Source organism: Lissotriton vulgaris, chromosome 2_2 (genome assembly GCF_964263255.1).
Source record: "Lissotriton vulgaris chromosome 2_2, aLisVul1.2, whole genome shotgun sequence".
NCBI classification, from domain to species: domain Eukaryota; kingdom Metazoa; phylum Chordata; class Amphibia; order Caudata; family Salamandridae; genus Lissotriton; species Lissotriton vulgaris.
Window position 1 is genome coordinate 126,420,786 of NC_141688.1, and position 24,685 is coordinate 126,445,470.

At 46.7% G+C, this 24,685-nt stretch overlaps 1 protein-coding gene across 5 annotated transcripts in view; it reads left to right on the plus strand.

Annotated features, from left to right (window-relative positions):
• Positions 1 to 24,685, plus strand: part of LOC147729139 (mucosa-associated lymphoid tissue lymphoma translocation protein 1-like) — a 1,401,591-nt gene that overhangs the window by 248,897 nt on the left and 1,128,009 nt on the right. For all 5 annotated transcript variants that reach the window (XM_086959432.1, XM_086959437.1, XM_086959431.1 and 2 more), the window contains one exon: positions 8,741 to 8,797. The gene's annotated coding sequence lies outside the window, so the exon portion shown is untranslated. The remainder of the gene's footprint in view (positions 1 to 8,740; positions 8,798 to 24,685) is intronic.

Below are 24,685 nucleotides of genomic sequence, written 5' to 3' on the forward strand. Positions count from 1 at the left end.
GTCATCTCACTCATACAGAAGGCTGCGTGCTCAATGCTCTTAGCTATATCCACAGCCTGTTTCAAATCCGGAGCATCTGCTAGCAACTTTTCTTGTATTTTTTTATTAGATGTGCATCTAACCAACTGGTCTCTGATCAGAGAGTCAGAAAGAGACCCAAAATCACAAGAGGAAGAGAGCCCTCCAAGCACTGCAATATAATTCACAACCCTTTCATTCTTCCCCTGAGACCTAGGGAAGAATTTGTGTCGTTCCAGAACCACGTTGATTTTCTTACCAAACTGAGCATCTAACTTTATCAAGGCAATTTGATAAACATCGGGTGGAACATCACCATCAACACTCCCACTTCCACTTTCACTTACAATGTCAGGTAAATTGTCATATATTTCTCTTGCATGCTTCCCTAAATTATGCAACAGAATGTGCAGCTTCCGCACAGATGAAAACCTGTTACCACCAATAGCTATTAAATAGGACTCAAATATTCTCATCCAATTCTTCCAAGGAGTGAGGGGTTCCCCATCCCCATTAAGGAATGGAGGTGGTTGGGACATCGACATTGCAGTTGCCATGAATTAAGTAAAAGCTCCTGGTACAAACTATTGGATATTATGTTAGGGGTTAACTCAGGTACAGCTATGGTCTAAGCCTTAACCGATTCCCACACATGCATAGGTTCAATTTTGACCATATGTTACATACCTTTCTCAAAAATTCCTAAATTCCTCTCTTAACACATACATATAAAAGTGCACCTGTACACAATAAACTGATGCACCCACACTAGTTTCCTCAATCCTTTCCTATTGGTTCCTTGCTGGCAGGCTTTACTTTTCTCTTATAAATGCTGAGCCTGTCAGCGCACTTAGATAGTTCAGGTCACTGTCACAGTACACCGTTTTATATATATACTTCAAACAGGCTGTGCCAATCAGCGATAAAGTAAAAATGTACGTCACCGACAGGCTCTCTGGTTCTCAACAGCTGTGCCTATCAGCGTGACGTTGTTCAAATATCCATCACCGACAGGCTCACTAGGCTCCACACAGCTGTGCCTATTTTGCGGTGTTTGCGGTGTTGTACATTTGTATGACACCGATAGGCTTCCTCCGCAGATGTGCGCAATCGACCCTTCTTCTGCAGACTACGTTTCTCTGTTCACAAGGGAATTTCTTCAATTAGCGCCGTAGGATTCCAGGGTAATGCCCTCTGGTGGCCGCAATGCACTAACGCACAATCCTGTGCCTCAGCCTAAGCAGCTGAACATACGGTTCCACCTCGCCTGACAGTCAGCAGTTGACTTCTCCTTGTCAGAATTGCCACACCTACACTTATTTCAATATGTTAAGCCTGCTGGCCCACTAAATCAAGCTGTGGGGCTTATTCCGAGGGTTCCGCTCATAAGCTGTAGGACTATTTAAGGCTTACTCTATCCACACTAGATGCCGCTTAAGCATTAATCATTACGCAAATAGTTGAACAGTTCCTCGGACTTCAATCACGCCAACTTCAATGACTGTCAACCTCATCTTAGTTCCGCCTCTCCGGCTATAACACAGTTTCGCTCAAGCAGTGTGTATCCACTCAAAACTAAACTTTCAAACTGCGCTGATAAATTATAGCAAGGCTTACATCCTGAGACGTCAATTGAACACAGCGCTGGTGCGAGTTAAAATCATGCGCTTCCTTTGTCAGAGTCAACTCACGGCACTCTTCTCATAAAGGTGTCTCGGCTCCTCGACAGCGCTGAAGAAACGGGGGAAGACCAGAAACTGCCCCACGCGCAGCCTCGTCGCCAATTTGTAAGAATGAAACTGCTCACACAGGAAATTTGAGGAAGAGCAGTTTATTGAACGTCTGGTCTCACCGCTGCCAGCCTCACACAACGTTCTAACATGAGCGCCCCACCAACATTCCATGGGTTGAGATAACTACACGAGAGGGGAGGGGTGAATGGAACCTACCATTAAATCGCAATACGAGATAATGAGAAGCAATTTACAACACATAAGTTTACAACTTTGTGCCAGGGCAGATGAAAATTCCCCCTGGGTTATGTTGAGTTATTAATCTAAAGTGTAGTATAAATATTTGTATTCGCAAATTGACTAAGTCAGATATTCTGCTGTTAGTTGTTAAAGTATTCCTAATCAAGATCTTCCACTGCAATCGAGGAGTATTTGCTAACGTGTATAAAGGCAGCAGGTTGTTTTTTGATATTATTTTATTCATTTAATCCAGACTAAGTGTGGGATTAGGATCATCAGTGAACTTGTTTGTCAGTAAGAAATTGCTTTAATGACCCCTCTCCAGTGGATTAGTGTGCTGAAGGACAATTTAGATTAGACTTTCAAGATTAAAACTACCATATGATCGGCAAGGGCTGTGTAAGAAGACTTCCGTTTACAACCGTATTGGGTAATCATTCTTTACAAATTGTCGACAGCCTACAGCACAGACGACGAACCTATGACCTCGAATTGGCTTGAATGCTTCTTTTTCTGCTTTAGGTTGAAGGCATAACGTCTGAATTGTATGGTCCTAGATTCTGTGTGAGCCGCTCCCCCCGAGGTCTTCCTTAACTGTGGGTGTTGTACTCAGTTTATTTCCATGGTGATATTCGTTTTTGGGGTGGCACAGGCCAACTCCTTGTGGCGCGCATCTCCTATTACTGATTCATGTTTTACGATGTCATTGTGACGCTTACAGCCATTTTGAGTTGGGCAGCCACAGTGCACACTGTGTTAGAGCATCATCATACTGTGTGCTAACATTTTGAATCCATGCAAAAACAACAGTTGATGGACAGAATGCAGAACAATGTCAAACATTCACCCCAGTACAGAGATCTGGGACTAAATCCATCGTTTTTTTACACTCCACACCACCCCATTTCAGACATGGCCATATGCAAATCAGCCTTGACCCTGTGCCTCATGGGAACAGTCCAGCCCGAACTGCCAAGCCATATCTTTCCTGGACCGGAATCAGGCATCCTAGGACCGGTTTCTGGCTATCAGCCGTCTTCAGCCAGGATAGCTTGACTCCAGTGGTGTGGAGAGCATGGGACTCACGTCTGAGCATACCCATCCCACTCGGGGTGACAAATGCAAAACCAACAGTTGATGGACAGAATGCAGAACAATGTCAAACATTCACCCCAGTACAGAGATCTGGGACTAAATCCATCGTTTTTTTGCGCACCATGCCATTCCACTTTAGACATGGCCATATGCAAATCATCCTTGACCCTGTGCCTCATGGGAACAGTCCAGCCCGAACTGCCAAGCCATGTCTTTCCTGGACCGGAATCAAGCATCCTAGGAACGGTTTCTGGCTATCAGCCGTCTTCAGCCAGGATAGCTTGACTCCAGTGGTGTGGAGAGATTCATTTTGAATCCGGCAAATAACAGTACGGGGGGGAAGGGGCCACGGTGCACGCAGAATTATTGTTGTCAGGCTGTGTGCCACAATTTTGACCAAGCAATTATCTTAGTCTGACGAATATTGAATGTAGCATTTATATATCACGCTGCGTGCCACCATTTTGGTTGGGCTGTTTTATGTGTAGGGACATATAAGCAACATTAGTTTGCTCCTGTGCTAACCTTGGATTTTAGTGTTCGGAATTACTGTGTGTGTGTTTTTTAAAACATACAACGGATTAAAAAAAGCAAAGACGGTGTACTTTACCGTATTTCGCCACCAATCTTTTTTTAGCAATTGCAGGTCAAGGAAGATTTTCATAAACAATTTGTACCATTATTAAAGCTCTAACATAGGTGGTTCTTAAACATTTTCATTAACTGCTCCTCAAGCTCTTACAAGAACAAGATGATCCGATTATAAACTCACAGGAATGCAAAAACTACTTTGATAATTTTATCTTCATGTTAGAGGATACAAATAAAGAAGATTACATTGCCTAGGAAGAAAGAATGGATGTATGTCGTTACTACGCATGCTTTTACAACGCATGCCTTTACCACGCAGGTTTTACAACGCAAGTCGTTACAACGACTTGCGTTGGGGGGGCTGGATAGTGAATAGTTAAATTTACTATTCCAACTCCAGTCCCCGTGGATAGTAGGGAAGGTTTTGGATAGTAAATTAAACTATTCCCTATCCTACAGCGCCCCCCAGCGCAAGTCGTTGTAACGACTTGCGTTGTAAAAGTTGCGTGGTAAAGGTACTGCGTGGTAAAAGTTGCGTTGTAAACGCTGTTCCCCGAAAGAATATTACAGCACACATTAGGTCTTTAGGGTTTATGAATTTTCAATAAAATGCCGGACCTGGGAGAGTAGTTGGAGTGCAGCTAGATCGACCAGAAGGCTGAAGAAATCTGCTGAAACTGCCATACCAGTTGACTAGTAGTCCAGTGGTGACTGGACTTTTGTCATGATCGAGAGAACTTCAAGGGACATCAACCCTTGTGGCCAGGATCACCTCACCAAGCTCGCATACGTTTAGCAGCCCAAGGAAGACCCCAGTCGACAGCACAGTATCTTCAGCATCCTGTATTTCTTTCATGAGAACCTTTGCATAGAATTTTCAATGGCAAGGAGCCACTGATCCTGGAACTGGACTGAAGACTGCTATTCTCCACAAGGTAAAAGTTGGGCAAAGAAAGAAAGGGCAGTGCAGAAACAGACTATCTCCGGATGGATTGTGCTCTGCATTAAAATCTGTTAAGCACTGGCCAAAAAGAAACCCCTTAAGGGCTTGCATGCTCATTCCGCCAGAGCCAAGGCTGCGACCACTGCATCGGCTTGTGGAGTCCCTTTCCTGGACATCTGTCCGCAGTACTCTCTGGACAGTCGGGTCCATCATGATGGTACTTTGCCCATTTGGACCTGCAGGACTTTCCTGGTCAAAATATATTTGCAGATCCTCTTGCGGGAGGTATTGATTGGGTAACTATTCTAATGTTGGGAATATGCGACTGGAAGTTTCCATAAGATGAACAATTTACTTACCTTCAGTAACCCCTTATCTGGTAGAGACACTATCTAACCGTATATTGTTTATCAACCCTCCCATCTTCCCCGTTCTGTGAACGTATTTCTCTGCATAGGATAACCCTTGTAGGTCCTTAGTTTCAGAATAGTGGTCCATCAGCATTCAGTCATGGCTCTGTGCTTCTGACCTAGGGTGGAAATGGCATGAAAAGAAACTGATGTCTGCGTGCTTGGGTGACACCTTGGTAGGCCCAAGCACATAATTTCTGATGTAGATGATGCTGGCGCAGAACTAAGGGACGCCACCTATCTGAGTGCAGATGTACCCCTCAAGATTGTCTGAATCGAGTCTGATGACAGGGGAACTCTCCAAGGTAAGGAATCTGTGGCTAGATAGTCCCTACCAGATAAGGCTTTACCTAAGGTAAGTAACTCATTCTTCGGGCTAAAGTGAAGCACAGAATTTCTGTACGCCTTTCTGCCACTGCCTTCTCTACTCCCAGTTAAATATAATCCTGGAACGACCGGGCCTAGGCTATTCTAGTGGCTCTGGATTGGGCCAGGGGAATACGGTACCCAGGGCTTCGGGGCATAAGTATTTGTCCTCCGACCAGGCGACTGCTGCAGGAGGACCTTCTGTTGCAGCCGCAGGGTATAGTTCTACACCTGAACCCGCAAAATATGCAAATTCATGAGGCAAGACTGAGTTACAGGGTTAACTGTATTCGATGTGCCAGTGGAGTTTGTGGATGTCACCAACCCTTCTAGGCATCATTCTATAAAGCCAATTTACACTGGGGACTGGCACAAATTTGTGTCTTGATGTGAATTCCCCAACACAGACCTGTTGCAAACCAAATAGTCAGATATTTTTCTTTGTGTTTTGTCTCCGACCTGGCAAGGCCTAGCAGGTGGCACTATAAAAATGTTCATTGTTGGCCATGTTGGCCTTTTGAATTTACAGGAGCAGCTGTATTGGTTTAAATCACATCTTAATTTGGTTCTCAATTTACTTATGTGCACTCCATTCGAGCCAATACAGTTTTTGCTGCGCCGTTTCACTTAACAAAACTGCCTTTCTCAGTGCAGCCACTCTACACCATTTTTCAAGAAAATGTGGTGTCCAGAACCAGGATGGACTTTCTTGCGAAAAGTCATGACTCTATTCTATGTTGTGGAGTGGAAGGGGGAACATGGGTCCCTACTCACTTGGAGCCTGGGTATGAAGACTATTAAAGAAAACAATGGCTCCTGTGGGATAATATGTAAAACCTTATGGTAAAATACGCACAATGGCAATGCAAAGGGCTGCAAGGATGTCAGAAAGAAAGCTGCCTACAAAACCAATAGTTGCTCAGGAATGCGAGGAACTAAATGGGAGTAAAATATGGCCGTTGGTAAAGTCTGTGCAGGACGAATAGCATGAGGGTGGATAGAATAAAGTGCAATCTGCTCCTTACCATCGAGAGCGCGATGGCGCTATGAATACGGGGGAGCGTGGATACGTTCTGCGATGTTTAGAAGACACTGACTCCGCCGAGGAGGGTGAGAATATACTAGATGCAAAAAAATATACAAAAAGTGCATTTAAAATGATGATGATAGAGCAGCATAGGTCCCCCCTTCAGGTATATATATAAATATGTAGTTTTTTGACATATAGCAGCTCTCCTTCAAGCGAAGTACTCCATTTAGATGGGCCACACGCTGACAATATGAACCTATCATTTCCCTTAGGTGTCCCTACACTGCCAGGTCCTGAAGAGACCCCAAATCCTGACTGGGTCCAAACGCTGTCGACAGTTCAAAGAGGCGAACCAATCAGCAACATTTTCTAATTGTCTAAATTGAGATTGATCAATTGAATTTAAGTTACATGGTCGCCTAAGTTGTTTGAAAAATTGAAACCTTACTCATATGTCACTGTAATATCACTAATTTAGCTTAGGTTCAATTGTAATTCACTGAGCCGCCAAACACCTTTCTTTAAATGTTCAGCTTTTGTACAGTCACAATTGTTTATTTGAACACTCGTGTATATATTGTGTTGATTATTTTGATTCGTACATAAATAATGCAATAATGTACTAAACTTTACACGTGTGAAGGCAGCTTTCTTTCTGACATCTTGCAACCCTTTACATTCCATTGTGTGTATTTTGCCATAAGGTTTTACATATTATCCCACAGGAGACATTGTTTTCTTTAATAGTCTATTCTATGTTGGGCAGTCCATCCCCCTCCCAATATTTTTTGCCCCACCTTACACCTCAAAAGAGGAGCTACTCCATCAGTTGGACCCCAGTGAGCCTAGGCTTCTACATTGATCGCAACAAGGACTATGGATGCTCAGCTCTTTATGGGGTTCTCTGGGTCAAAGTAAGGTAGGGCAGTGCAGACAAGGACTCTATCATGGTGGACATTCCTCTGCATTAAGACCTGTTATGCACTGGCCAAGAAGTAGCTTCCAGAAGGATTGAGGACACATTCCACAAGGGTCCAAACTGTTACTCACTGCCTTTGTATGCAAAGTGTCTAGTTTGGACAGCTGGGACATCAGAGTGCACATTTCCCAAGCACTACTGCCATGACAGCCAGTTCTAACGCGTAGGACATTTTGCCCACTCGGTCCTGCCTGACTTTTCTGTATGAGCCTACAGCACAGACCCTCCAGTCTACCAGGGAGGTACTGCTTTGGTATCTATTCTAAATGTGAGAAATCTGTGGTTAGAAGTATCCTGTAGAAATACAAGTTTTAGGTTCAGTAACTCTTTCTGGTGGGAAACATCCATTACAGCATAGTCATTACAACAACTTACTTTTACAACGCAACTGTTACAACGCAACTGCCTTTACATCGCATGTCACTACAACGCATGTCACTACAACGCATTCCATTACAACGCATACCATTACAACTCATTATAACGTAAGTAATGGAGATTTTTGTAGTAGTAGGGTGGGTATGGGTTTTGGGGTACATGGGAATAGTAATTTTATACCCAAACACTATCCAACACTTACCCTACTGTTGCACTCACTGGAGTGGGAATAGTAATTTTTACCCCTACACTATCCAACACTTACCCTACTGTTGCCCCAAAAGTATTATGCGTTGTAATGGTATGCGTTGTAATGGTAATTTTTAAAAATGTGTTGTAATGGCATGAGTTGTAAAATCATGCAATGTAAGGGTAGTTGCAATGTAAAGACTGCAAATATTCCTTTCTGGTGGATACTCTGCCCGCAGATTCCTAGCTGATTTCCCAACTTCTTCTTTTGTAGAGAGGCCTCTTTTTATTATCTAAAAGGGTCTCGATTTAGAGAGCTGCGCACTGATACTTCACATTCTGTTGTACTATGCATCTGAGGCCACGGAAAGGGTAAATCAAGAAACTGACTTCGCCGTACAGATGTGATCCTTATATACTGCTCAGCTCCATCATTTCTGGGAATGAATGAAGCCAACATGGATCCTCACTGTTTCACCTGTCAGCACACAGGAGCACTGCAATGAAAATGTCTGGATATGATGTGGTACATGGCGAGTATTCTAAAGGTGAGGGATCATTGGTTAAATGAAGAATTCAACAGAGAGCACTACCGAAGATAGGCAGCTTGTTCTTTTGTTTTTTGAGTCCAGATTCTGGCAAATGTTTACTACCTTCTCCTAAACCATAATCATGTTATGTGTGAGATTGACTAAAAGCTAGAATAATATTGCTATAATTTATACAGTTTTTTATGGGTCTGATAATGCTTTTGACATTTTGCTACAGGATTTCTGCTGCAGAACATATGCCAAATCTGTACCTTGCCTGCTCATCTAGTTCCAGGTAATTATACCCTCAATACAAGTCTAGTTTTGAGATTACTGCACCATGTAAGTTACTGATCATGTCATCTAGATGTGTTCCTGTATGCCTTTCTCATTCAGGGCCACTTGTATGAAACTATTTTGCATTCACATGTGAATACAAAATAGCTTTTCATGATGTATGAAAGGCTTTGTGGTCACCATTTTAGGTAATCATAAAAAATAGGTAATCACAGTTTAGCTAATGCAAAACCATTTGCACCTATAGGCCTCTAGGTAATTACAAAATGCTTTTTGATACACATGGCCCTCAGTTGCTAAATTTGATAATCTGAAAGAGACACGTTAGTGATAGATTCCTTACCTTAGAATATCCCCAGGCGTCAGATTGGACCCGGAAAGTTTTGCTTACCAGTACCTAGTAGTCAGTAGGTGGCGTCCTGCGGCTCTGCATCCGTTGCTGGTGTTGTATGCGCCGAGATGACGTCACAGAGACTACTTAGGCGCCACTCATGTGTGCTGGTGTCAGTTCTTTCTTTTTCCGCGCCAGTAAGTGCAGATCCGGTTGAAACACGTACCCTAGTCATTTTTTGACTAACTTTTTGAAACTTTTATCTCGTGTTGGTTTCTCTGGTGCTAATAGGGATGCCTGGTTTTAAGTCTTGCGGGACCTGCCATTGAAATATTTTGGTGGCGGACCCTCATGGCGCCTGTCTCTACGGCCTGGAGCACGACCATGACTCCCGGTCCTGTCTAGACTGTAGGGCTATGGCCCGAAGGCCCTGAGGGAGCGGTGCTGGAAGTTGTTTGAAGTTTGGCACTCGTCCCCGCGCCATTCCAGATCCAGGGGTCGTTCCTGTAACCCCTCGCTTAATCGTCACATCCACTCCTCTACCCCTTCGAAATTGGGTAAGAGACGGCACAAAAATAAGTTGAAGAAGCATGTTCGCTCTCCCACGTCCCCCCGTCAGTCCCCGGATCCAGACGAGGAGGACAGGGGCTCAGCCCCTGCACCTCCTTTGGAACCTGGGAGTCCCGTGGCCTACCCGCCTTACCCGGGTCCGCAGCGACTCCCGCACAAATGCAAGAATTCCTTGCTGCTATGGACCGCCTGTTAAGACCTCAGGGTTCCCGTCCGTGCGGCTTTGGCCCCTGCGGTCCCGAGTCCGGATCCGACTGGTCTGTCGACTCCTTCGGCGGATCCAGCTCTGGCGCCGCCAGCGGCTCCGGCCTCGGCGCAGCAGGATTCTGCGCCCCTGGCTCCGGCCTCGACGTCAGGAGGTCCCATGCTGCCGGCCCCGGCTCCGAGAGGTCCTTGCTGCTGGCTCCGTCGGCGGCGCTGCAGTGGATCCCGCTAATTCCGCCTCTGCCCCGGTTCCCGGAGGACTTTGTCCCCGCATGGGATCCGAATTGGGAACCGGCGCCGGCTCTGCCCCGGCCTGTGCCGTTCTCGGCGCCGTTTATTCCTTTACCAGTCCCTGTCCGGCCGCCTAGGCCTGTGCCTTCGGGGCTAGTGGAGAAGGATGACTGGGAAGGGTTTGAGGACCTGCTTGCTCGCCAGTGTGATTCCGAGCAGGACTGGGTGGATGACTTTGAGGAGGGCTGTGGCCTCGACGTCTCTTCTGATCCGGGGCTTGCCTCCCCCCCCCCCCGCTCACTATGGAGGAAGGCGCCTCGTATACGGTGGTGCTCCGTTGGGCTGCTGAGGTCCTTAACCGTGATCTCCCCACGGTGACCCTGAAGACAAATCTCCTCACTGAGGTGCTCCAGCCGGCGTCCACTACTTCATGCCGCTTCTGCCCTTTAATGATGCCCTCACCGAAGTCTTGTTGGGTATTTGGTTTCGGCCTGCCACGGGGGCCCCTGTGGATAAGAATGTCGCCAGGCGTCATTGCCCGGCGCCGGGTGACCCTACCTTTCTGACCACTCATCCTACATCCGAAAGTCTGGTCATTCAAGCTTCTACATCTCAGAGTGCCTTTACCACGGCTCCGCTAGACAAGGACTCAAGAGATTGGAGCAGTTTGGCAAGCGGTTGTTTTCTTCGGCCAGCTTAGGACTGCGTTCAGTGATCACTGCATGCCTTCTGGGCCACTATTCCCACGCGTTGTGGGATTCCGTGGCTGAGGTGTTATCCCGGTGCCCGGAAGAGGTCCAGACTGTGCTGTCTCAGGCTGTGGCTGAGGGCAAAGACTCGGCTAGGTTCACCATTTGTTGTGGCTTGGACACCGCAGACTCTCTTGGTAGTGCAATTTCCACGACCGTGGCGCTTCAGCAACACACCAGGCTGAAGTCCACTGGGTTCTTCCTGGACTTCCAGAGCACGCTCATGGACATGCCTTTTGACGGCACTCGCCTGTTTAGTGATAAGGCCGACACGGCACTGGAGCGTTTTAAGGACTCTCGAGCTACGGCAAAGTCCTTGGGCCGTTCCACCACGCGCCCGGCCTCGTCCACGTTTCACTCCTTTTGTGGCCATGGCAGAGGTACCCCTGGCCGTTCATATAGCCAAAAGCCCGTGCAGAACCAGACTCAGCTGGCCCGTGGGCGAGGCAGTAACTGTGGTGGTTCTGGGGGCTGGCGAGATGTTCAGTCCACCTCGGCCCCCTTGACGTCTACCTCGAAGCCTTCTTAGTCTGCGTCGCATCCCACGCCAGTCGATGGCAGGATTCGCCATCACCTTCCCCATTGGCGTTCTGTCACTTCCGACAAGTGGGTGTTGCAACTTATCCGGAGGGGCTGCTCCCTCCCCTTCGAATCTACCACCCTCCCCCGGCCAAGCCACCTCGGTCCCACCGCATGTCGGGGGATCACTTTGCGCTTCTCCAACAGGAAGTCACGGCCCTCTTGGCCAAGGGGGCCATTGAGGACCTTCCTGGGCCGGAAGTAGGTTGTGTTTGTTATTCCCACTACTTTCTGGTCCCTAAGAAGGACAAAGGAGGCTTGTGCCCCATCTTGGACCTCAGGAATGTCAATCGCTTCAAGATGTTGACTCTGGCTCAGGTCTTGGCTGCCCTCGACCCTGGAGACTGGATGGTATTGTTGGACTTGCAGGACGCATATTTTCACATCCCCGCCCTGCCGGCCCAACCGGCATTACCTGCAGTTCATGGTAGGCCAGGAGCATTTTCAGTTTGCAGTGCTATCCTTCGGCCTTACCAGCGACCCTCGTGTGGTGACAAAAGTGATGGCGGTGGTCGCAGCTCACCTGCACAGGTCTGGGGTGTCAGTCTTCCCCTACCTCGAGGACTGGTTGTTGAAGGCGGGCTCGCCCCAGGCAGTCGTCTCTCACCTCCAGACTACGGCCGATCACCTGCATTTGCTGGGGTTCTCCATCAACGTGCAGAAGTCGCACCTGAGTCCCTCTCAGAAGCTCCCCTTTATCAGAGCGGTTCTGGATTTGACGCGGTTTCTGGTTTATCCTCCCGAGCAGCAAGTCCAGGATATTTAGGCTAAGATTCCGATCTTTCAGCCTCTGTCCCTGGTTTCAGTCAGGATGACCCTACGGCTTCTGGGTCTGATGGCCTCCTGCATCCATCCTGCTAGTGCAACATGCCAGATGGCATATGCGGGCTCTTTAGTGGGACCCGAAGTTCCAGTGGGAAAGCATTAGGGCAACCTATCCGATCATGTCCAGATCTCGGAGGTACACTTGACGGCACTTGCAGTGGTGGCTCACGAATCGCGATTACGTCAATGGCAGATCCCTCTCCCTTCCCCAACCGGAGTACTCAGTGGTGACGGATGCGTCCCTCCTGGGATGGGGAGGCCACTTGGGAGAGGTGTAGATCAGAGGCCTCTGGTCTGTGGCGGAGTCTCGGCTCCATATCAATCTTTAGGAGCTTCAGGCGATATCACTTGCACTGAAAGCATTCCTTCCTTCTGTCCGGGGAAGTGTAGTGCAGGTGTTCACGGACAACACCATGTGGTACTGCAACAACCAGGGCGGGGTGGGGTCGTGGACCTTATGTCAGGAGGCTCCGCGCCTCTGGACATGGCTGGAGCATCAAAGCATTACCTTGGTGGTTCAACTCCTGGCAGGTTCTCTGAACGCCAGGGCGGACGAACTCAGCCGCCGGTGCATGATAGATCACGAATTGCGTCTGAACTCAAACGTGGTGCAAGGTCTCTTTCTGCAGTGGGGAGAGCCTTGGTTAGATATGTTCGCCACAGAAGAGAACGCGCAATGTCATCAGTTCTGCGCGTTGGAATTTACAAGGCGACACTCGCTTAGCAACGCTTTTCACCGTGAGTGGAGTTGCTTTCTTTTGTACGCCTTTCCGCCTATACCACTTCTTCCCAGAGTGCTGAAGAAGATTAGGCGTGACCGGGTCCAAGTCATTCTTGTGGCTCCGGATTGGGCAAGAAGATACTGGTATCCCGAGCTACTCAGCATGGCGATCGATCCCCTGATCCGACTGCATCTTCGGGAGGATCTCCTATCGCAGCAGCAGGGGACCGTCCTCCACCCGAACCTGTCCAACCTCCATGCGTGGGATTGTGCAGTGAAAGTTGACGGCTTTCGATCTTCCCTCTGAAGTCTGTGATGTCATTCTGGCAGCCAGGCGTCCCTTCACTAAAACACTGTACACCTGCAGGTGGAACAAGTTTGTGGCATTGTGCGCAGCTAAGGCTGTGGATCCCCTTTCTGCCCCTCTTTCCGAGCTCCTTCTTGTTCCTCCTTTCCTTGGCCCAGCAGGGCTCTGCTCGGGCACTGTCAAAGGTTATCTTTCTACCATCTCCGCATTTCTAAGGCTAGGCTTCCTGATCAGCCTTCTCTTTTGAAGTCCCCGGTTGTTAACCGTTTCCTGAAGGGCATTACGCACATGTTTACCGCACATCACGTTCATAATGCCTCAATGGGACTTAAACCTTGTCTTGACATTTCTGATGTGCGCTACCTTTGAGCCCCTTTATAACTGTCCTTTAGATCTTCTAACTCTAAAGATGACTTTCCTGGTAGCTATCAACTCTGCCAGAAGAGTGAGTGAGCTCCAGGCTCTTTCTGCTAAACCTCCTTTCCTTTCTGTTCCTCCAGACAAGTTGGTTTTAAGGACCCGTCCTTCTTTCTTGCCAAAGGTTGTTACGCCCTTCCACATCGGGCAGACCATCACTTTGCCAACCTTCTTTCCGCCTCCGTATCCTTCGAAAGAGGAAGAAGGGCTCCACTGTCTGAACCTAAAATGTGCGCTCACCTTCTATCTGAAGCGCACAAACTAGTTCGGCTGGATGACCAGCTCTTTGTTGGCTACATGGGCGCCAAAAAGGTTGAGCAGTGCACAAACGGACCATCTCTCGGTGGGTCGTCCTTTGCATCAAGGCTAAGAAGGAGCCTCCTGTGGGGCTGCGTGCCCATTCCATCAGGGCAACGGCAGCCACTACTGCCTTGGGACACGGCGTTCCAGTGCAGGACATGTGTCAGGCAGCTACGTGACCCTCCCTGCACACGTTTAACAAACATTACTGCCTTGACAGTCAAGTCCGGAGAGAAGGCTTCTTTGGCCGTTCTGTTCTCCGTGACTTTCTGGTGTAATCTTGTTTGCAGACCCACCACCGGGGTTGATATTGCTGGGGTATCTATTCTAAGGTAAGGAATCTATCACTAACCTGTCTCTTTCAGATGCACAAGTTACTACTTGTGTAACAATATATCTGTAAGAGACATAAGTTAGTGATGGATTCCTTACCGCCCCACCCATCCTCCGCGTTCTGCAAACTGATTTCGAGGGTTAAGGTCATCCCTTTTACGGCCCTAGTTGTATGCACCAATGGTCAGTGTCTTGCATGGCTCAGCATTCCTGGCCCGGAAGGTCGTGTACAGAACTGACGTCAGCGTGCATGGGTGGCGCCTAAGTAGTTTCCGTGAATCTCGTCATCTCGGTGCATACAACGCCAGCGACGGACGTGGAGCTGCACGACGCCACCTACTGACGTGCAGAGGTACTGCTAGCGAAAACTTTCCGGATCCAGTCTGGCGCCTGGGGATATTCAAAGGTAAGGAATCTATGACTAACTAATGTCTCTTACAGATATAGTGTTACACAAGGATTAACTTGTGCAATAAACCCAACACTGGCATCAGTGTGGGTTTATTATGCTGAGAAGTTTGATACCATACTTCCTAGCATTCAGTAAAGCCATTGTGGAGCTGTGGAGTTCATAATGACAAACTCCCACCCAGCCCATGTACTCAATATGGCTTTGCTGTACTACAAGGTCTGAGAATAGACTTAGACACTGTAGGGGTATGTGGTATAGTGCCCTCTGCTTTGGGCTGTAAGGCCTGTTAGAGGGATTACTTACCTAGGCCCCAGGCAGTGTTTTGTAAGCATGTCGCACAGGAATGTGTGTCATGTCGCCTCTCCAGTTTAAGTTGCACCCAAAATGCAGTATGCAATATTAGTGTGTGTGTTTGGTGAGGGGTCTCTGAGGGTGGCACAATACATGCTGTAGCCCTTGGACACTCTCTGGTCACAAGGCCCTTGGTACCAATGGTAGCTTTTACAAGGGGCTTATGTGTGCCATAGGTGATTCAATTGTGGAAACAAAGGTACAGTTTTGGGAAAGAACACAAGGACTGGGAACCTTGTTTTCAGAGACCCAGTGCACATTCAAAGTGCATCAGAATCAAGCGAAAAGTGTGGGGTGGTGACCGTGCAAAAAAAGGCACTTTCCTACAGCTAGATGAAGTAAAAATGTAATGTAAATCGGGACTACACTGCTGTTATGGACTGCATCTGCATCTGAATTGCAGCATAGTTTTTGCCTGTAAAGGATTGGAATTTAGGACTCAATGGAGCAGGGGTCTCCAACCGTTTCTCTGTAGTGAGAGTTACTTCTGATCAATGAAAATCATCTTGAGGTACTGAAGGCTAAGCAACTCGTGCATTGTTACCAGACAATCCCACCTTCAGTAAGTTTAAGCCTAATGTTCATAGAACCACATACTATGGTTTGAACAAAGTACTTCGATTAGGGCCACTATGACAGGGCTGCCAAGCCAAACTACAGCCATTTGTTTAAATGGGAGGAATTTAAGGTGATAAAACATGCTTATAAAAACATTAAGACGTAATTGTTTTAATTGGAAATAGACAAAGACATTATGATTTAATGTTACATAGAAGTATTTGTCTTCACTTTAAATTTCTCCCATTCGAAAAATGACTATTTTTCAGTTATAAATATGGCACAGTGTCTTCTGGCCACTGGGAGCAAGAGGTCTGCTGTTTGTAAATGCAAAACTTTGAAATGGGAGACAATTAATAAGAAGAGTTAAGGAAATCATTAAGATAACTTTTAAATTTAATTTCTTCCCATTTAATAGCATTCCGAAACATCATTTTGTTCTCGCGCTCCAATATTGAGTTGTCAGTGCTTAAGTTTTGCTCTGTGCCCAGTCTGTGTCATACATCTGACTGAGCACTGCTCATGATCTGCTCATGATCTGATCCTGCTATCTGTAGCCTGATCATGTAAAATAAACGCATCCTTCCCTTAACTTTAAAAGGAAAATGTGACCCTGTGCTTATTTAAAATTGAACTCAAGGCTGCTCGCTACTCTGAAGGTGTGTTTGAGCTACTGGTAGTTCGCTATCAGTTGGTTGGAGATACCTTTGATAGAAACATATTGTTGTTGTTGTATGACTTTATTCGATATACAAATATCATAAAAGTGTACACGGTTCATTCATCTGTGTTATAGAAGGGAAAGATATTGTTTTGTCATACATACAGTAGAAAAAGGGAATAAAAAACAAGATATACAAAGTATAAAAAGTTCGTTAAAAATTATGCAGGGTATAAAAACAATTTATATACAATAAAAATCACAACAACAAAGGGGACATTGCTGGGGCTCCATGAACTACGTCATGTTCGCCCGGAGGAGCTTAGATCTAGTTAACCAGGCACATCTCAAATATTTTGCTGTCCCACAAATTGCACTGGGGATGGAGGTGTCTGTTGTAAGAATGCGCAATGCCTCCCCATGGTTCTTGGACCCCAGATTGGAACACACAGGTTTCAACCATTTTCTTCTCGCCTGTTGTACACTGGGCAGGCCAAGAGAAAATGGGGGATAGATTCCGTAGGAGAAGCACAGCCATGGCACCCACTATCTGTCCACCCCACTGTGAAGTCATTCAGAGGGAGTGTGCCAGACCTCAACTTCAGGTAGAGTGCCCTGTCTCTCGGGGATTCGATAAAATCTAGGAAGGGTTCCAGTTTAGGGGTGGGCTTGAAGTCTAGAAACGTCTCCGTCAGAGAGCCACGTTTCAAGTTTTGTATGCCTTCATTAGACACCCACTTCCAATAGGCCTTCTTGACTACTTGCTTTGGTGGCGGGGTCTGGCTTTCCCAGGCATCTGCCAGACCAATGTCCCCCACCAGCGGTTTCAGTTTTGATACCCAGGATATCTTATGGCCTGTATCTATTCGGACCAGTTCGGTCAGGGCGGAGGCATAGTTGCACAGTTCCGGGGTCCTTCTGAGACGTTCCCAGAATAAAAGAGGGCGTAGCCTTGCTATATCGCTTATTGAGTGTTTCCCATAGTCATGATGGAGAGGAACCAGAGGGGTCGATGGAGGAAGCGAGACCAGGTCCCTGTAAAATTTGTTCTCTGATCTCACTAGATCCATGATGTTCTCAAAACCCCACAGTTCCGCCCCGTATAGGGACGAGGGCAAGGCTTTCCCCTCATAGACCTTGATGGCAGGGGCGACAGGTCGACTGTTGGAAAGACGCTTGTGTCTTGCAATAGCCCCCGACACGCGTTTGTGATTGAGTAGCATATTTGATAGATGGGAGTTCCATTTCATCGAGTTGTTGACCCGTACGCCCAGATAGTCGAAAGCTTCGACTAGTTCTAAAGGGGAGTCATCCAATTTGATGGTATTTCTGAAACGTTTAGATGGAGCCAGTATCATTAGCTTGGTTTTAGTTGTATTTATACACATGCCTCTGGAATCGCAAAACTGGCTAAACTGGTCTAACAGTTTTTGTAAACCCATCGGGCTTTTAGAGATCAGAAGGGTATCGTCTGCAAAGAGCAGCGTGGGCGATTTTTCCCCTGCCAGGGTTGGTGCATCAGCTAGGTCCTTCCTAAGGTGGTCCACCACCCCGTTGACAAAGAGGGAGAACAAAGTCGGGCCCAAAACACAACCCTGGCGTACCCCTCTCTCTACCGCTACCCTCTCGGTCAGGTGTCCCTGGCGGCCCCACCTCACTCTGGCGTAGTTCCCCTCATTGAGGCGTATGATCAGATCCAAGATCGGGGGGATGCCTAAGTCAGACAGAACCTGCCAGAGCCTGGCACGAGGGACCAGGTCGAAGGCTGTTCTTAAGTCAATGTATGCCAGATAAAGGCTGCCTTTCTCGATTACTACATATTTCCAGTAAATCATGAAAAATCTGAAGACCTGGTCCATCCTGCCCACCCCCTGCCTAAATCCTGCCTGGAAATGAGACAGAACCTCATCCTCGTCTATCCATGACCTCAGTCTCGTGAGGAGGACCCTGCCAACCATTTTCAGCACTACGTCGATTAAACTAATCGGTCTGTAGTTGGCAGGATCCTCCCTGTCCCCCTTCTTATAGATCGTCACTACCTCAGCAACTTTCCAGGAGTTTGGGACCGGGTGGCCACCCGTGATGCGATTCAAAACCCGAAGGATGAAAAGGGCCCAAAGAGCTCCATCATGACGACTTAGGTCACCAGGAAGGCCGTCGGGACCCACCGCCTTACCCGGCGCGATGCTTGCAATAGCCGATAGAACCTCCCTGAGCCCAAAAACATCCCCCAAGTCAGGAGTCCCAGAGGTGACCAGCCGGAGCCCCTTCTCAGATGGTGAATTCCCCCCCCCCAACTCCCCCTCCTGAGTACAGGCCATGAAAAGGCTCAAACCATTGTCAGCCTGTGATATGGTTTGGAATTGGGGCATCTCCATTCTTCGTGCTGATATTGATGAGCTTCCAGAATGTGGTAGAATCATTCAGCTGGGCTGCAGATTTGAGTTCCTGCCTGTCCGTTTCTTCCCACGCCCGCTTGGCTTTATCTAGAGTCCTATATTAGATCTTTCTCGCTAGGGTTATTTTTGTCTGGACTTTTGCTCTGAGGGCTATTGATAGGTCCTGTCTCCTTTCCCTGCATAGAGCCGTGTACCACAGATTTGTTGCTTGTGTGGAGTGTGCTTTACGATTATCTTTTATACGGAAAAACTCCCCTATCTTTCCTGTCGTCTCCTGGTATATCTCAATAAATTTAGAATCCTAAGGGGCCATTGGGGTAGGACTAGGTAATGAATCAAGCTCAAAAATCTGCTGCTCCAGTAAATCCCTAATGCTTTCCAGGGTCTGGTTCTGCTTTGCGACCATGTGCTACTTCAGACGACGGTTACAATTAGATGGCTGAACCTCCCTGGTCGACAGCAACGCGGTTGCACCCGTGGCAATAAATGTAGTGTCTATTGCTCGAGTGAGTTGCATGGACAGAGGATTATGGTCACTTTCTAGACTCTGAATGACCTCCATATCAATAAGGTCTGCCCATAACCCCACATCTATCAATATATAGTCGATACGGGAGGGGGAGGTTATCTTATTAAAAGTATATGCTCCACTAGGGTCAGAGCGAGTCCTGCCGTTGGCTGCTCTTAAGTTATGCTCTAGGGTCAGGGCATTCATTTGTATGGCTCTTTGGGACCATTTCTTTATTGGGGCTAGATTGAGTGTTGAGATAGCCCATTTAGAGTCCTCATCCCTAGTGCCCAGGATGTCTTTTTCACTCAGGGGTTCGAAGGTGCAGTTAAAGTCTCCTGCAACGATGATCCCTGCTTTTTTGGAGATGGCTGACAGCTCTGAGTCTAGAACTGATAGAGTAGATGTCGCTCTGGCACCTGGAGACCCTCTGACATAAATATTAAAGATCTCCAAGTTGGCAGCGTTTTTGGCCCCTCCAATGGTGAAATGCAGGATGTCCTGGGAGGGAATATTGTGGTTGGATATCGACCAGTGAAGACAACAAGGACCCCCTGGGTAGTATATAGACTCCTAGGGCAGGGTGACAACTAATGTGAGAAAAATTCCCAGGACGTCTAACGTATACAGTGAACACTCGGGATAGGTCAGTAATCAAGCAGGAAAATCAAGAATATAACAATTTCTAAATAAAATATATCTTTTTAATGGATATTAGTTTAAAAACAATACATAAAATAGAATCATGAAACCAAAGCAGTTCATCAGGGTAAAAAATGGGCCAATGACATACAATTCTAACGGCTAGACATAAAATTATAATTAATACAAAAAATGAACACGTAAATGCATGTAATACAACAAATGTTTAAAAAGGAACATGAGAACTCGACGCGCGTTTCGGCAGTAACCCGCCTTCTTCAGGAGACCTAAAATAAATCCTGAAAATACATGTGTAGAAAGAAAGAAGAAATGCCTGTTAAAATACAATCCATATATTACAATATCAAACATGACATTCCTTACTATCACACTGACCCTCCATAACAATCTGTTCACCTTGTGGCAATAATTGGCCAACATATATCTATAAATTGTACAGTACCACCTCACTAGACCTGTTCAGAAATACAATCTTTAAATCAGATTTCAGCCTAGTCCCTAGATAGCACACAGCTAATAACATTGTCATACATCGCTCTATATCAGGTAACTCATAACCATCATATTCCTGAAAACCATTTGCTGGAGGTTAGCGATATGAAATTAATTTGATACATCATGTTTTAATTCCTGATTTTGAGTACAAAGGGATGTTTACATTGAATACAAGATTACTTACAGAACATGGATGCTCTATCCATGCAGTAACATCATTCGAGGGTGACACATTCGTGGATGGAATAATATAAAATTGATTGCAAGATAGGGATATTCCTAGTGATGAAAGATAGAACAGAACTAAATAAGACAATGCTAGGGATATGGTTATTTAAGTCCACCATTAAATGGGTCAAAACAGCTTGCACAAGACATGTGGATAGTCCTATTTTAATAAGACCTGTAGATGTTAACATACAGATTGTCTGGCTATTGTTTTAAATTTTTCCGACTGTATGATCGCTCGGTTTTTATATAAATGCTTGGCGTATTCTACCTGGGCAAACAGATACTCTCCAGTCGTGATATTGTCTCGTTTACAGGGGCACACATCAGACTAGTAAAGACTTTATTGTGTGCAGAGTACAGACAAAATACGTCTCTATATATAAAAAAGCTGTTTTGACCCATTTAATGGTGGACTTAAATAACCATATCCCTAGCATTGTCTTATTTAGTTCTGTTCTATCTTGCAATCAATTTTATATTATTCCATCCACGAATGTGTCACCCTCGAATGATGTTACTGCATGGATAGAGCATCCATGTTCTGTAAGTAATCTTGTATTCAATGTAAACATCCCTTTGTACTCAAAATCAGGAATTAAAACATGATGTATCAAATTAATTTCATATCGCTAACCTCCAGCAAATGGTTTTCAGGAATATGATGGTTATGAGTTACCTGATATAGAGCGATGTATGACAATGTTATTAGCTGTGTGCTATCTAGGGACTAGGCTGAAATCTGATTTAAAGATTGTATTTCTGAACAGGTCTAGTGAGGTGGTACTGTACAATTTATAGATATATGTTGGCCAATTATTGCCACAAGGTGAACAGATTGTTATGGAGGGTCAGTGTGATAGTAAGGAATGTCATGTTTGATATTGTAATATATGGATTGTATTTTAACAGGCATTTCTTCTTTCTTTCTACACATGTATTTTCAGGATTTATTTTAGGTCTCCTGAAGAAGGCGGGTTACTGCCGAAACGCGCGTCGAGTTCTCATGTTCCTTTTTAAACATTTGTTGTATTACATGCATTTACGTGTTCATTTTTTGTATTAATTATAATTTTATGTCTAGCCGTTAGAATTGTATGTCATTGGCCCATTTTTTACCCTGATGAACTGCTTTGGTTTCATGATTCTATTTTATGTATTGTTTTTAAACTAATATCCATTAAAAAGATATATTTTATTTAGAAATTGTTATATTCTTGATTTTCCTGCTTGATTACTGACCTATCCCGAGTGTTCACTGTATACGTTAGACGGCCTGGGAATTTTTCTCACATTAATTGGATATCGACCAGTTCAGTCCGATGCTTACCCAGATCAGGAGCTCCCCCGAAGGCCGTCCTCTGCACGAGCTAGTTGCGGGGATGTGATATGTAATAAACCCCGGCATGTATAGGGGGACCAGGCTCCATGTCTCCTGGAACAAGCAGATGTCATATTTGCCAATAAAGTCATTCCATTCAGGAAGAGCAAATTTTTTTTGTAGCCCCGCTATGTTCCAAGAGAGCAGCTGGATTACCCTCGCGGTGGCAGTGATGTGATCTGCGTGTCTCGCCTCTCCTGACCCAGGTAAGCCAAATTTATCTATTGTGGACTCCCTAGTGACCTTGCCTGCTACACCACCCAGCTCTAGTGTGGCCGTGCGCACACCTTCACCTCCTAGAGGGTGACTCACGGGAGCAGAAGGGACATCTACTGGTCGCTCCCCCTCTAGTCAATCAACTTGGCACAACCGGAGCCACCCACCTCCTGGGCCATCGAACAAATCTAGATGGATGAATACTCTGGGGGAGATGTTCTAAACTCGGGGGCTAATAGGTTCTCTGCTATCGTGGGGTCAAAAAACTGGATCTCAATGCAGTTAATACTAGAGTCCACCATTGTGACCCGCCTCACTTTTGCCATATCGTTCCGTAGGATGGATCTGCAGCCCCTTGTGTGCCTCAGCCAGTGTATAGCCTTGTTGTGGATAGACTCGCTACTTTCATAGCCTCCTGCTGTGGTCAGTCTTGGGACCTGTGTCATGAATATTGTTGACCTGTTGATGTGACGATGAGATGGATCACCTTGGGGGCCTGTGGGTAGCCTACTCAGAGCGCGGTTAGGGGGGCCAAGGAACAATTTGCAGCCATGGATGGGGCTTGCCCCTGAGAGCGTCCTTGGGGTGCCCTGGGTCTCGCGGAGTCAGCATATGACCTAACAGTAGGGAGTGTAATGTTTGACCCTGCGGGGCCCTGTGTGCAGTGGACCAATGGAGGAGGGGGATTGGAGGAAACACCCCTATGTTGGTCCGTGCTGGCCTTTTTAGCTGTTATACTTGGCCCTCGAAGGAGTGATTGAACTGGAGCAGCTGATATGGCCGTTCGCCCAGCCAATAAACCCTCCACCTTGTGTCCCAGGGATACTACTATCTTTTCCAGATTGGTAATCGTCTCTAGTAGCTTGATTTTGAGTGCCCACACAGGTTACAACTAGCCAAATTCTCAACAGATGACTTGTCGACATGACCCCCCAGTGAAGGAATGGCATAGTCAGGGACTAAATCAAGAAGTGCAAATCTATTTAAAAAAAGGTACCAAGGGGGCCAGAGCATGACCCCTTTCCGACCCACCGGATGGTTCATCAGCTGGAGTTATATTGGAGGTGGGGGAAGGGTCAGGTCCTTCCTCTGTCTGGGCAGGAATAATGTTCTCAGCACTCGTACAACGCTTGCGAGGATTTCGTTTGGCAAACATGGAAGGGATTAGTTTTCCTTGGGCCAAGGGAGGAGTCTCGATACCCTCGCACGTGGCACTAGTCACAGTTTTGGTGTTGCTGTGGCTTAGGACCTCTTCACAGTCATTGACTATTTCCTCAATTCTTGTCAGCACACAGTTAATTGCTGCATGGGGCACTTTTTTGGCTTTTTTTTCCTTTTTTATTTGTGGGTGCCCCCCTCCTTCCACATTCTTCCTCTTTCCCATGTTAACAGGTGACAGAGCAGAAAGAAGAAAAAAGAGGGTAGAGTGAAAAAAGCCTCCTTTACGAAGCGAATAAACAGACACTCCCCTCTAATAGGGTTTCGCTCCGCGGGCAGGAATTGGTCAAAACAGCCCTAATGCTAACGGCCATACAGGTACAGTACCTTTAGGGTTTGGAGAGGCAGATGGAAGTGGGGGGGCCAGCCCGGCCCCCGACGGCCACAGACGGCTCGCCCTTTGCCCGGGCTTCGCCCGGCGCACGTCCCCGTGGCGGAGGTCTTGGCTTCCTGAAGTACTTCCGGTGTGATGGAGAGAGCCTGGGCGGTCTCCTGACGGCCGCCGCGGCTCTCTGGGGCTTTGAGTCCCTTCACAGCTCTCAGGATCCCCCAGCAGCAGCACAGCAACCAGGTACGCAGCGTCTCCAGCGAACCGGGAGGCGCAAGGAGTTTAAGCAGTGCCCGGTGCAAGGGAGAGAGGCGGGCGGTCTCCTGACGGCCCCCGCGGCTCTCTGGGGCTTCGAGTCCCTTCACAGCCCTCCGGATCCCCCAGCAGCAGCACAGCAACCAGGTACGCAGCGATAGAAACATATTTAAAAGTTTTTAATTCCTGCCACATACGAGACCTGACTGACCCCCGTGTGGGAGCTATTTAGAAGTATATCGATTGTCCAGATAGTTGAATCTTGAGGCAAATTTGACCCTCCTTGAAACTGGTATCACCGTGCTGGACTGATCTTATCTACCGGACCAGTGATAATTCCGACAATGAAGCTGTGGAGTGAATCTGATTTCTTTGGAAACTGAATTAATCGTGCAGGGTCCATTTTTAGAAATCTACACCCCCGCCTCCCAAAAAAAACAGAAGGGTCTTTGCTATATGCAATACTCATCGTCCTGTAGATGGTTTGAGGGACTAACACCACCACGAAAGACCGAAACGTCGACTCTATCATCCACTTCCTTAATATTTAATGTACTTAAGTGATTGTTGTTTATATCAGGAGATATGTCATTTTTTCGACTTTATTGAAATTATTATTATTATTATTATTATTATTGGACATTTA